Here is a 13,372-nt window from a genome sequence, read left to right as displayed (position 1 = left end):
ATTTATACGAAACGTAACGAATGATCAATGTAAAGAAAAGTTCTTAACAAAGGGGCACTTAGTACCTTTCGCACGCTACAATTTTCACGTATTACGTGCGCTTGTGCCCCCAACTCCTTCCGTATTCATCTTCTTCCTGGTGTCACATTAAAATGATATATTGCCTATCACTTCCTATGAACCTGTAATATGAGCTATATTACCTATCTAAAATAAGTTTTATGATAATATTCTTTGCTTACGACATTGATGACATAATTAAGACTGATATTTAAAATCTTCGCATAATACTACACAAATAAAGGATACAGGATTTCTTGATATAAGACATATTTAATTAAATCAAAGCAATTTTCTTCAATCCAAGAATACCATATCCTCCCACAGACATGAGACAATATTTTATTATTTATAGTTATGGTTTTTTTGGTGGTCAAAGTTTAACGGTTACCGTAGCGTAGCATTAACTGCCTGTCATGCAACTGGACCTTAAATTAATGTCAGTAACTGTAGTCAAAAGTTAATTTTTATGCATTGTGTGATACCATATCCAAATAGGGTTTAGTAAAATTCGTAAATTTGTATTCCTTTGTAAACAATTTGCGGAGAGAAGATACGACGTATCTACACATTAAATTGTCGTAAAAGTTTCGATAGCCTGTAAACATTACCGTTTAAACCACAACCACGTCTGATAAATCGGTTATAAAATGTTAAGCCACTTTAATAGACCAAAGTCCTGCCAAACACCTTTGCACCTTTTGTACCTCTTGGTACCTAAACCAAAATATATAACTTTTTAGCTTTAAACATTGATTTAAATATATCGGTTTTAAACCAAACTGATAGCTTTACTGCTCCCAAAACTTTTGGTAACAGTCAAGGAATGATAACAAGAAATTAAACATCCTAAAATTTAGGATTTTGGCTCTTTCTCATCTATTTGAGGTTTGTTGAGTTTAAACAGTGATACACATGTATAAAAGAAGTAGATAAGTTACATAGGAATGTAGAGTGCTATCTCTTCTACTCTTGTATAAGTTTTGCATGTTCTATCCTACTCTCACCGAGCACGAATTTTATACGCCATATAATATGAACGGGCATACATATTTCTCGTATGGATATCTCGAAGACATCAACTCGTTTTCGATTTATCGATCTCAAAATTCCTTTATTTACTTAACATAACCTCTTCTTACTTAACTTAACTGTTCAAATTTTCCTGCCAGTGAGTAAAATGCAGAGCGATATTAACTATAGTACAATTTACTGCTGGATAAAATTTATGTTAATAACAGTACAGAAGTCGTAACTCGTAACTATAGAGTGCGCCAGCGGGTGAGGAATTACGAGTAATAATATCCTACAAATTACGACTGTTACTGCGTTTTCTATTCTGACGTGTGTACACTAGGTTTTATTACCTCCTTACTGCTATTTGATTTATTACTAACGATAGTTATTATTCTTCTAATTTAAAATCTTATTGTGGAGATGTATTAGGGATTTGAGGTACCTACTTTGCTAAAATTACCAGATGAACTCATATTCAAATCTCTCCGTTAGAAACAGGCAGTTCCGCATCTGATTGCTTTTGTTCCATACAAGTCATGGCGGAACCTTACCTGTAACTCTAATAGGGTTTCGCATTGGCTGTGCTACAGGCGTGACAGAAAAATGTTATATTTGAACCGATGTTTGAAGCTTCTTAATGGACGTTCGGAATGGGGACCTCTAGCAAAAAGTAAAACTAACAAACGTTGCGGTGAAATTCACCTTGTTTTGGCTGGGCAGCGCGTATTACTATTATTGCATATGAATTAGCGGGAGAGAATGCAAGACCTTATATTCTACTATGCTTAAAAACTTTCTCATTCTAACATTCTTCCTTCATCACCACACTTTCGTTCTGAGAGGTGACTCGTACGTAATAGTGACCCGGCGATGGAGATAATGACGATGCATTTAAGAAGAAGCTTCTTTTGTGTTGATTATTCTACGACATCTCACGGTTTTTTTTAATTCTATCAGGATCGTTATTATTCCTAAATTTTCTTAATCGCCTCAATAATTATACATGTTGTTATTAATTTAGCCGACAAGCTTCAATTAACACTCTGGCCTACATACTAACGCTCATGAAATGAAATTGTATTTAAAAATAGAGTCAAGCTGACGTACACAGACAGAAATGCGTGTCTATTGATAATGATTCACTTTGCAATGACAGTGCAAGACAGTACATACTACACAACCTAAGAAAAGTTCCTTTTTCACGGAAAACTAGATGATCAAAGCGGAAACGTACAGGAATAGGCCTACCATATTATTATTATCGATGGCTTATTCAAGGCTTCAAGCATTCACATCTGAGCGTCGCTTAGCTCTTTTTAGTTGATAAAACACAGTCTGTATCTGTGCCTCGCTGCCACTCCACTATGTCGGAGTGCCTTGAGCCTAAGTTATTATAATACTATAATACACTAGATTTCCGAAACACAAGGAATTAAAATAAGAGACAAAAATGTTTCTGAATTAACTTTGATCACTTACAGAAAACATGTCTTTTTCTAAGAGTATTTTAGTTTTAGATGTAGTGGAATTTCAGTTTTACTACTTTTTACACGATAAAGAATTAAGAAAAATATACACACATGATGTTTCGTGTCTTTTTATTTGTATACTCAACTGTACGTACGATATTTATTTTCATTGGTACGTGCTTGCTGGTAATTCATCCACCTCATTTCAGCGGTGTTTATTATTTTTAATCCACGGAATATGTATAAAAGTAGTACAGGACCATGAGCTTGTCGCCGCACACTAGCATGACTAGTAAAACATCAGTGCGCGTTATTGATAAAACAGACGCAAATGCGAGCATTACATTTTTATATTAGCTTTAAATTAAATTAAAAATATAATTAAAAGATTATGATTTCATATTATTTCATTTTGTATGAGTGAGTGAATAGAATATAATAGAAATAATAAAAAAAAAATTACAAAAAAAATAAAAACCGACTTCGTTACACAAACACTAAAAATTGAAAAATAATTTAATTTATTACCGAATATATTATGTATACAAGAGTTAATATAGTTCCATAATAATACTTTTTGGTTCCGGTGCCAATTAGCTTTAGCTGCGCGAATCGTCTAGACTTCATATTTTTATGGGACTCCACAATGGCACCTCATTGGCACCGACCCCAAAAAATATTATTATGGAACTATATTAACTCTTGTATACATAATATATTCGGTAATAAATTAAATTATTTTTAAATTTTTAGTGTTTGTGTAACGAAGTCGGTTTTTATTTTTTTTGTAAAAAAATTTTATTTCACAATTTTTAGTGGCTCCATGGAATTATGCTATGACTGGTTAAAAATCTACTGTTTACTAAGCTATTACACTGATCGCGAGCAATTTACTCTTATCCGTTGAGGAGTTCCAGTATCTATCTTCGAAGATGTTCATCAGATCTTCACCAAATTGAAATGGGACCAACTTTGAAGTATACCCTTTCAAACAAAAAAAGAATTTTCAAAATCGGTCCAGGCGTTTTCGAGTAATCGGGGAACATACATAAAAAAAAAAAAAAAAAAGAAAAAAAAAAAAAAAAAAAAAAAATTCCGACGAATTGAGAACCTCCTCCTTTTTTTGAAGTCGGTTAAAAATAGACAACGAACGAATCGACGAGTGGTAAAAATTTATCACACGCTGCTTTGGTATTAATTAAACACAGCAGATTTCTATCACCTTGATTAAAATTCTATGGTGTATCTCTGTGTCTGCTCTTTTGCCGCTTTATACAAAATTGTGTAAACATGGTTTGTGACGTTGTTTATTATTTGCTAAAATAGCGTGACGATCCGATAAAACGTTTTCGCGATTAGGAACGCTTTAATTTGGTTTATATAAACCCAGAACAATGGGACTACAAAAGTACTATATATTATTTTTACTACCTTTTACATCTGGCTCTTAAATCGGAAAACCATCACATTTCAATATACAAAATCATTTCATGTTATTACAATAGACTCACCTATTTTTCGACACTGAATCGACGTATTGAAGAACTTTCAGACGTACAATCTTTTGTGTGATTTAAAGTGGTAATAACTCGAAAGAACGAAAATAGCTTTTATGAGGGCGTTTAACAACTCAAGCGTGAAGATATAATGCTGCGAGTTAAAACCGTAAATCTAGGCTGCCCTGCTATAGTTTTCTCTTCATGTCGACCATATAAATTGGAATAAAATATATTTTCTAAGGTGTAAACATGATGTAAAGGTGGTAATTAAGTTCACATCTCAGTTTGATTTATTCAGCATCAAAGTCGGCAATTTGGCAACAGCCAGAAGTGTCAGTATGTAATGGGATTAAGCAGTGATGTGGTACCTAGTATCATAACTCTATAGGATTAAGGCATGTTAAGTATGTGTTGATATTTGTTATAAAAACTATATTATCGGCGAGTGCTTCTCTACCTAACTACAGCCTAAACAGAAAGAAAGAAAGAAAAACGTTTATTTTTTAAGGCTGTACCACACATTACCATTATTAGGTTAGGTTATCCCGGCGCCTCTTATACTTGAGTAGTAAAGTCAAAAGACCTCAAGTAGAAGAAGCGCCGGAATAAACCATGTCATGTGTGGCACAACCCGAAAAAAAAGGTCCCTACTCAGCATAAATGCCATATGTCTTGCACAAGTACAAAAACATACAGCGCTGGTTTTCAGTAGGAACCCTGATTCGGGTGGCGCCACGGAATTATTTCAATTGTACTTATCTAATCTATCTATTTTATATGTTAATAATATATACAAATTCACACATATTATACATAATATATATATATATATATATATATAATTATATAATATAATATATATAATTATATAATATTATATATATAATTATATATATATATATATATATATAATAATTATATATATATATATATATATATATAATTGGACACATCTATGCACATGTATAAGGTATGGCTATGATGTAACCTAAATCTTGTTACAAAAAGGAGTACTCCGCCACATGATCCTGAAATTCTACCTGTTTATCCAAAAGGAATTTTTTCAATTTAGTTGAATGAAAATTTACTTTTTAAATTCCTTATTGGAGGGGGGATATTATTCCAACATTTAGTGGCGGAGTACGTAAATGAACCTCTAAATGCGGCAGTGCGATGGAATGGAATACGAAGTTGATGGCGACAGCTTCGCAAACGGTCAGATTCACCATCGCCTACCCAATGAAGTTTATCGGCTAGGTACGTGGGCTTACTCAGTTTAACCACACCAAAAAGTAAACCAGCAAGATGTAACTTCCTCCTTGATCTCATCTTCAACAACTTATGATTGTTCAGAAAAGGGGTAATATGACTGCGCGGAGGAACCTCAAAACTGAAACGTGCACATGCGTTCTGCACACGTTGAACGAGACGTTTTGTTCTGCATAACAACCGTGGCCCATATATAGTGTCTGCATAGTTCAGCTTTGAAAGCACCAGAGCCTCTACCAACTGGATACGCAGTTCTTGAGAAAGATAGTTACGAACTTTGTAAAGTATCTTCAGTCGATAGAAGCAATTGCGAACTCTCTCGGCTATATGATTTTCAAATCTCAGGTCTGAGTCCATAAGCAGGCCCAAATTACGCGCCTGAAAAACTCTCTCCAAAGCTTCACCTCTTATATTTATATTAGCACTACTGACGTCGATTTTATCTCGCTGTTTCTTAGTTCCAAACAATATAAACTTAGACTTTACGGGATTAAGGACAAGTGAGTTAGAATCTGACCATTCCGCAATGCGATTAAGGTCATCGTTGATTAGATTTACTGCAGTTTGGAACTCCTCTGGTTTAAATGCATAATATAGCTGCAAGTCATCTGCATATATGTGATATTTACAACTTTTAATTTGCTGGATGATATCAGCACTGTATAGAATGAAAAGAAGCGGACCTAACACAGAACCCTGCGGAACACCCCTAGGAACAGGGGCGATCGCTGAGCTGCACTTTCTGCCATCCTCATGTACTATCTCTACGAATTGTGTCCGGTTAGAAAGGTAGCTATCGAACCATTTGACAGCATCAATACGAAATCCGTAATAAGATAGTTTAGATAACAATAGTGCAATATTGATGCTGTCAAAAGCTCGAGAAAAATCGAGGAGTACCAGCAATGTACACATCCCAGAATCCTGCGCTGTTAGTATGTTATCCGTAACATCCAAAAGTGCTGTCACGGTACCACGACCTGCCCTAAATCCGGACTGATATTCAGGCAATATCTGATTTTTTTCAAGATAGGCTGACACTTGTGAATATACAGTTTTTTCTAATATTTTAGAAAAACACGACAAAATGCTAATTGGCCTAAGATCCTTTGGCGAGACAGGATCGGGAATTTTAGGAAGAGGACGGACTAAAGCAACCTTCCATACACTTGGGAAAACAGATGTTACTATTGAAGTGTTGATGATTCCTTTTACAGTTTCTAAGCTTTGAGGAAGTGTCATCAAGAGCATGTCGAGGGTTATTTTATCCGTCCCCTCAGCGTTCGACAGCTGTACTGTGGTTACTTTATGACGTAGACGCACTCATTTGCTAAGAATCGACTCAACCCCTCGCCGCGCCGCCGCGTTTGGCTCGCTATTAAGCAAGTCTCTCCTCTCAGAATGAGAAACGTTTAGCCCATAGTCCACCACGCTGGCCAAAGTACGGGTTGGCAGATTTTACACATCTTTGAGAACATCATGGAGAACTCTCGGGCGCGCAGGTTTAGTCGCGATGTTTTCATTCACCGTTAAAGCAAATGATATTTTATTGCTTAAAACGTACATAACTCCGAAAAGTTAAAAGTGCGTGCCCGGGATCGATGTCTTAGCACTAGGCTATCACCGCTAAAAAGATAAATAGACAAAGTTAAATTATGTATTTTAGTCAGCCAATGTGGCTAATTCCTTTGTACACAATCTCTAAACTAAACTAAAATATCACGTCTAAATCTATTGCTATCCCTTTCATAGTGTTGCTTGCGGAAAAGGAAAGCACTAGATTTAAACCTGTTAATTTAGTTTAGTTTAGAGATTGTGTACTAGAGAATCGGCCCCAGTGATAAGCGACTGTAAATATTGAGTAAAAAGTTGAATGAAGTTTGTAGGTATTATTAGATAGATAATGTTATGTTAATAGGTAAGCTCTATACTTCTCGGGATTAACATGCTCGCAATTCTCACAATATATTATTACGTGGAGTAAATCGTTGTAGGTATTAGAGCAATTTGCCTCCATTAACTTGTACAAAGGGCTCAAACGAGAGCCTAATAGACGTTCTTTCGTGACGAGTTCACCAGTGTTATGTCGTGCCGGGGGCGGGTTAACTCCTCTATTGATACATGACATGGTATCCTCGGAATATACTGGTATATACTAGGTACGTTGTCTTGTTCTGAATGTAGGTAATACCTACCTTCTTAGTTCTTACCTGGCTACGGATAATGATTGGCAGTTAAGTGTATCGGTTCAATTTTCATTAAGATTTTGTACCGGGACTCTATTACTAAGCCTCCGCTGTCCGTCTATCTGTCTGCCTGTCTGTCTATCTGTATGTCAGCGGGCTGTATCTCATGAACCGTAATAGGTCGAGTTGAAATTTTCACAGTGTGTTTTTTTATTGCCGCTGTAACAGCAAATACCTACTAATATAATAATTTCAAAATGACCGCCGTGTACATTAATAGAAATTAAAAAGGCGAGTCGGATTTGCATACGAACGGTTCCGTACCATCGTATAAGAAATAACGCTTTTTTAGTTTTTTATTTAAGGTATGGCAAGCCTACCTTTGCATAACTATTTCTAGCACCTGATACTTCTATAACAAGATAATGATTCAAAAAATGTATGATAATCGCGTCCTATAAATGCAAAGCAATTCAAAGGATCAGCTTGATTGTCCAGCGTTGAAGTGCAGCCATTATTCTTGGCACACTGTCACACGGGCATGATTTGTACAGGATAGGTAATTAGATACTGTAACATTTTCAATGTATTACATAGGTTTGTAAAGTAGGTATGCTTACGGATTAACTTCTCATTTTCCTGCTCCTTTAATACCCAGCTGAAATTTTAATTGATTTCCACATCTACAGTTTCTAATTTAGATTTAACGTAACACAAATTTTCGACCTCTTATTTTTGCGGATTTATTTTACCTACATTTATTTAAGGGATGGCAATGTAATAACAAAAAGTTGTGGATCGGAGTCCTCGAATATGAGTACATTATAATAATAAGCCTCTGGCTGTTTAAAACTAGGTGTTGTACCAATTAACCTACACGCAACCTTAAGGCTTGACAGACAAACCGCGTGGTGAAGGCGATGCGCGAGGGCGACACTGCTGGTAAAATTTGAAAACACGGTTTTGTGCTAGCTGTGCAATGTGCATAGCGTTTTTTTGTTTCGGATCGCTAAAGCAGCGCTGAGGAAAACGCGAGTGCGAAGCTCAACCTGGAAGCGAGCCCTAGGGCTCGAAGAGATTGGATGTGCAGTCTCCCTAAGGGCATCTTCTGTGACGCTTGTAGCACAGCTTAGGGATGCATGGTTTGGTTGGACTTGACTAGTCCGTTACGCCACCAAGACCGTGGCGTAAGTCCACATCCGGATGACGTTAGAAACGGGGACCTGTGCTATTTGCTACTGACGCGGTTTGTGCCTTTCCAGGCCTGTTTACTTCATATAATTTTTTTGGGTAAAATATTCGATGGAGATGGGGGCTCTCGCAAATTAAATTTACCAATTTAATTTGCGAGAATCTTGGATGTGTGATCTACTTATACACTCGTGCAATATATAGAAAGATTCTTCTTCTGCCTTCTTGAAAAATACTGAGATGATGCCGTAAATTCAATATGAATTTTACTATGTGCAATTTTATGGATATCTTGTGCGACAAACGAGTGTAAGACCTAATGTTTCTTAGAGAAATTTTATCTTTAACATTGACTGTATCGACTAGTGGAATAAAATATAGAGTGTTAATTTTTTGAATTCTAAAGTTTGGAATACTCTGCCACGATATTTGTTTCCTACCAATTACAACCCGGGTATATTTAAAACAAGAGTGAATAGGTATCTTCTAGGTAAACGCGTCCCATCTTAGGCCACTTTCCATCAGGTGTGATTGCGGCCAAGCGTTTACCTAATATGAATAAAAAAAAAGTAAATTGGTCTAACTTAAGGATTTAAGGTAGTTCGCCTGGAGGGCCCATAATTTTCTTCCACCCTGTATACAAAAATGCACTAGCTACTCCTTTCCGTTACCGACATAATGGTTACCCAAGTTGATTAAAAACACCAGTGGCCCTACCGCGGTTGTTTGACAGCTACAATGTCACGATCGCAATCACCTCTGATTGGTTTATGCTCGCTCGCTATTGGCCACAATGCATTGTTGCTCATTGTTGCAACAAGAATCGCAAATTTCCAATCATTCAAAATTTCAATTCAGCCAATCAGAACAATTGAGATTGTAATAATGATTGATGCAGGTTGTAGACAATCGCCCCGCTGTTCAATTTGCTATGGTGGGTGATTGTGATTTGATTACCTTCAGTGTTACGTTGTTAGGAAGATTATTTTTTCATATTTTGAACGTATAACATTGTTTTTTGATGACACCATTAGGTACTATACTTATAATAACTTACCCGTTGTTGCCCGTCGCTTTATCCGCATGGATTTGGTTTTTTTTAATCTAAATATTTTTTTTAAAATCCTTTTATGGTTTCTTTGATTTCGCGAGATAAAGATATATATACAGTATGTCTCCAGGATGCAAGCTAAATCTCTGTAATTTTTTTCCAATTTTTAAGATCTAACTTTAAGATTTAACGTCTAACATTGAAAATTTACCGAAAGATTGGGGCCGAGTGGTATTTATGTATTTAAATTAAGTCAGGTGTATAACACTTTGCCAAAAATATTTTTCTTGTTATAATAGTCTTCTGGTAAATTAAAGGCTAAAAAGCCCAACGCAGAGGGAAGAAAGAATGTCTAAAAAGGTGTTGCTTTCATGATGTTGCTTGCGGAAAAGGATAGCACTAGATTTAGACCTGTTAATTTAGTTTAGTTTAGAGATTGTGTACAAGAGAATTGGCCCCAATGTTTTGTAATTCATTCCCATCCTCCCATCCTTTGGACAACAGTGATGAAGAAATATTGGTCTTTTTAAATTATAATTTGCATTCATTTTTATTTCGCACCGGCTTTTAAAAGAGCTGCGTCGCTTTATAAGATTCTTCTTTCTCCTATATTTATAAAACGTTGTCATTGTGAAGGAAGTTTTAGAATGCTTTGAAAGAAAATATAAAGAAACTTTCTCGTCTGCCATTAAATGATTATGAAAAGTAAATAATCTTTTCATAATTTTTGGAATCTCAATCCCTTTAAAAGTACCCTTACTATATGACCTTATAAACCCAACCCATCGTCAGCTCAGTACCGAGGACGGGTCTCCTTCTCAGGATAAGAAGAACGTAGAAGAAAGAGGAAGGAATTAATAAACCTTAGTCCACGTTGCTGGCCAAGTGCGGCTTGGCAGACTTCATACACCTTTTTATAAACATTATGGAGAACTCTTACGCATACAAGTTTCCTCGCGATGTTTGTTAAAGCAAGCGATATTAAATTGTTTAACGCATTATGAGGAGAGAGAGTAGAGGTTAGAGAGATCCCCCAAATGGAGGGAAAGGCTTAATCACTAGGCCGCTTCGTGATAGTAAATTAATTTATTCATATGATCATAAGTTAATATCATTAGTAGAGTGTAGCATCATCATAAGGCAAATTAGCTGCTGTTAAATGCATGATCTGTTCAAGATGGCTAGGTAATCAACAGCAAAAACTTTTATAATCATGATGATCGTCAATCATAATTAGGAAAACGGTTTACTGAAGTTATCAAACTTACGTTAACTGATTTTAACTTCTCTTTGAGCGCTCTTCAGTGATCCATATGTATTCACAAAGCCTAATACTTCTCGCCAGTGGCGTGCAGGTCATAGAGGCATAAATGCACTGCTTACCCCAGTTGTAATAGCTCAATGCATATTTTTCATTATGTCCTGCCAGTAAACAGGTTCCTACCTAACTAATGCCTACCCTGGCTTCAAACCCTGTGAACGCCACTGCTTCTCGCTGTAGTCGAACTCTCAAGTTTGTGCTTGTTTCATTTTGATTTCACAACAGCTGTCTATATTGTTTGAATTTATTATTTCTGTTTCAAGCTCCCCATATGGAAAAAACGGGCCAAGTGCGAGTCAGGCTTGCGCAATGAGAGTTCCGTAGTACAGTCGTAATTTTTTCGACATTTTGCACGACAATTCAAAAACTATGATGCATAAAAATAAATAAAAATCTGTTTTAGAATGTACAGGTGAAGATCTTTCATACGATACTCCACTTGATATAGTCACTCACTTCGAAAGTTGAAAATACTAATTATTAGTTCATGACCACAATTTAATTTTTTGTGTGTGATCTAACCCTAAATTCACGGTTTTCAGATTTTTCCCCAAATGTCAGCTATAAGATCTACCTACCTGCCAAATTTCATGATTCTAGGTCAATGGGAAGTACCCTGTATAGGTTTCTTGACAGACAGACAGACAACAAAGTGATCCTATAAGGGTTCCTTTTTCTTTTTGAGGTACGGAACCCTCAAAATTGCGATTTTAAGCTCCATTACAACTGGTTTTGTATGGAAATTTGAATTTGCAGTTAGGGGTTTTTATGTTGCCAAGTTTAGGAACATTCGCCTATAGTTTTAGCATTTCACGAAGATGAGTGGCTCATGCTTGTTTTTAAATCGTATCGGTATAAACAAGGTACAAAATGTGTGCGTTTACAAGCGTTTACTTGCGACTGAGTGGTCTGACATTCACGCTCACTTACGCAATGCCCATGTAAACGATGTAACCACAAGAAAAGTTCACTCGTCTTCGTAAATTGCAAGAACTGTAACAGTTGTTTTATCAACTTGATAGCTGCAAAATAAATACCGGATAACATAAAAATTTGATTATTTTAGTAAAGCTAAAAGCTTCCACTTGTCTGTTTCTTTCAACATGCAGGTCGTAAAGTGTGTAACTGCTGTACCTACCTCACCTGGATTTCTATTTCAATATCAAACGATGCTGAATAAAAAATAACCAGTAAGGAAACTCAATAGTTACTTTTACACAAAAAAAAATTATGATTTATTATAATTAGATATCAATCAAGTATTCTTTGTTATCACTAGATAACAAATACTAAAGATTTGTATTGTTCTCCATATGTTCTAGCCTAACAAAGAGATCACCATCAATCCATCGTGGACCAACCACATCTGAGCCGGCGATATCCTCGGGGGTCTCCTCTCAGAATAAAATGGTTGGCCATAGTTTACCACGCTGGCCAAGTGCGGATTGGCAGACTTTACACACATTTGAGAACATTATGGAATAATCTGTCATGCAGGTTTCCTCACTCTGTTTACCTTCACGTTAAAGCAAGTGATATATAATCGCTTAAAATGCACAACTAGCTCCGAAAAGTTAGAGGTGCTTGCTCGGGATCGAACTCTGAACCTCCCGACGTCATAACCACTACCGCCGCATTATCCGATTCTTTATTTTACGCGTGTCTACCCAGTTAAATATTAACAGCTAATAGGCTACTTGACACTTTTTTAAAGTTGGTCTTAAATGGTTAATATTTGTGCTATTATATCAAAAAAATTAACACTATATTTTTTTGCGCCCTAAAAACCGTAAAACTTTCATTTAAAAATATATTTTTCTTAGACAGGTGAAAACACTGTCGGCCATGTTTGGCCGATAGATTATCTGTGCTCTGACGTCATGCATTTGTAAACAACAGCATAACCTCCCAAAGTTTAATAAACATGACTTCTATACTAGTGTACATGAAAAATATAGTAATTTTCGTTATTGTATCATCCGAGAATGTAAAAAATGCATCGATAAAGACCACAGGAAAGTTGTGGATTAGAGTGCAGTGAAATAAATATACGTAACACGCGAAGACTTGCTTAAAGGGATCCTATATGACTAACGACTTCAACCCAAATTTATTTTTGCAAAGATCACTTTGTTGTAATAACTTATTCAATTTATAAAGAGAAAACGATATTTTTTTACGTTTACTATGAGTTTTTAGAAATATATAAAAACTATTATGCTCGTGACTTCGCCCGCGTGGACTTCATAAATTTCAAACCTCCATTTAACCCACTCAGGGGTGGAATTTCAAAAAATCCTTTCCTAGTG

The 13,372-nt window shown here is 35.9% G+C and overlaps 1 protein-coding gene across 1 annotated transcript in view; it reads left to right on the top strand.

Moving 5' to 3' along the window:
• Positions 1–13,372, top strand: part of LOC117996716 (adenylate cyclase type 1-like) — a 119,399-nt gene that overhangs the window by 88,276 nt on the left and 17,751 nt on the right. The gene's annotated exons all lie outside the window — the stretch shown is intronic.

Source organism: Maniola hyperantus, chromosome 3 (assembly GCF_902806685.2).
Source record: "Maniola hyperantus chromosome 3, iAphHyp1.2, whole genome shotgun sequence".
Taxonomy (NCBI): Eukaryota; Metazoa; Arthropoda; class Insecta; order Lepidoptera; family Nymphalidae; genus Maniola; species Maniola hyperantus.
Note: the sequence above shows the minus strand (reverse complement) of the source record. Positions and strands in the feature narration are given on the sequence as shown.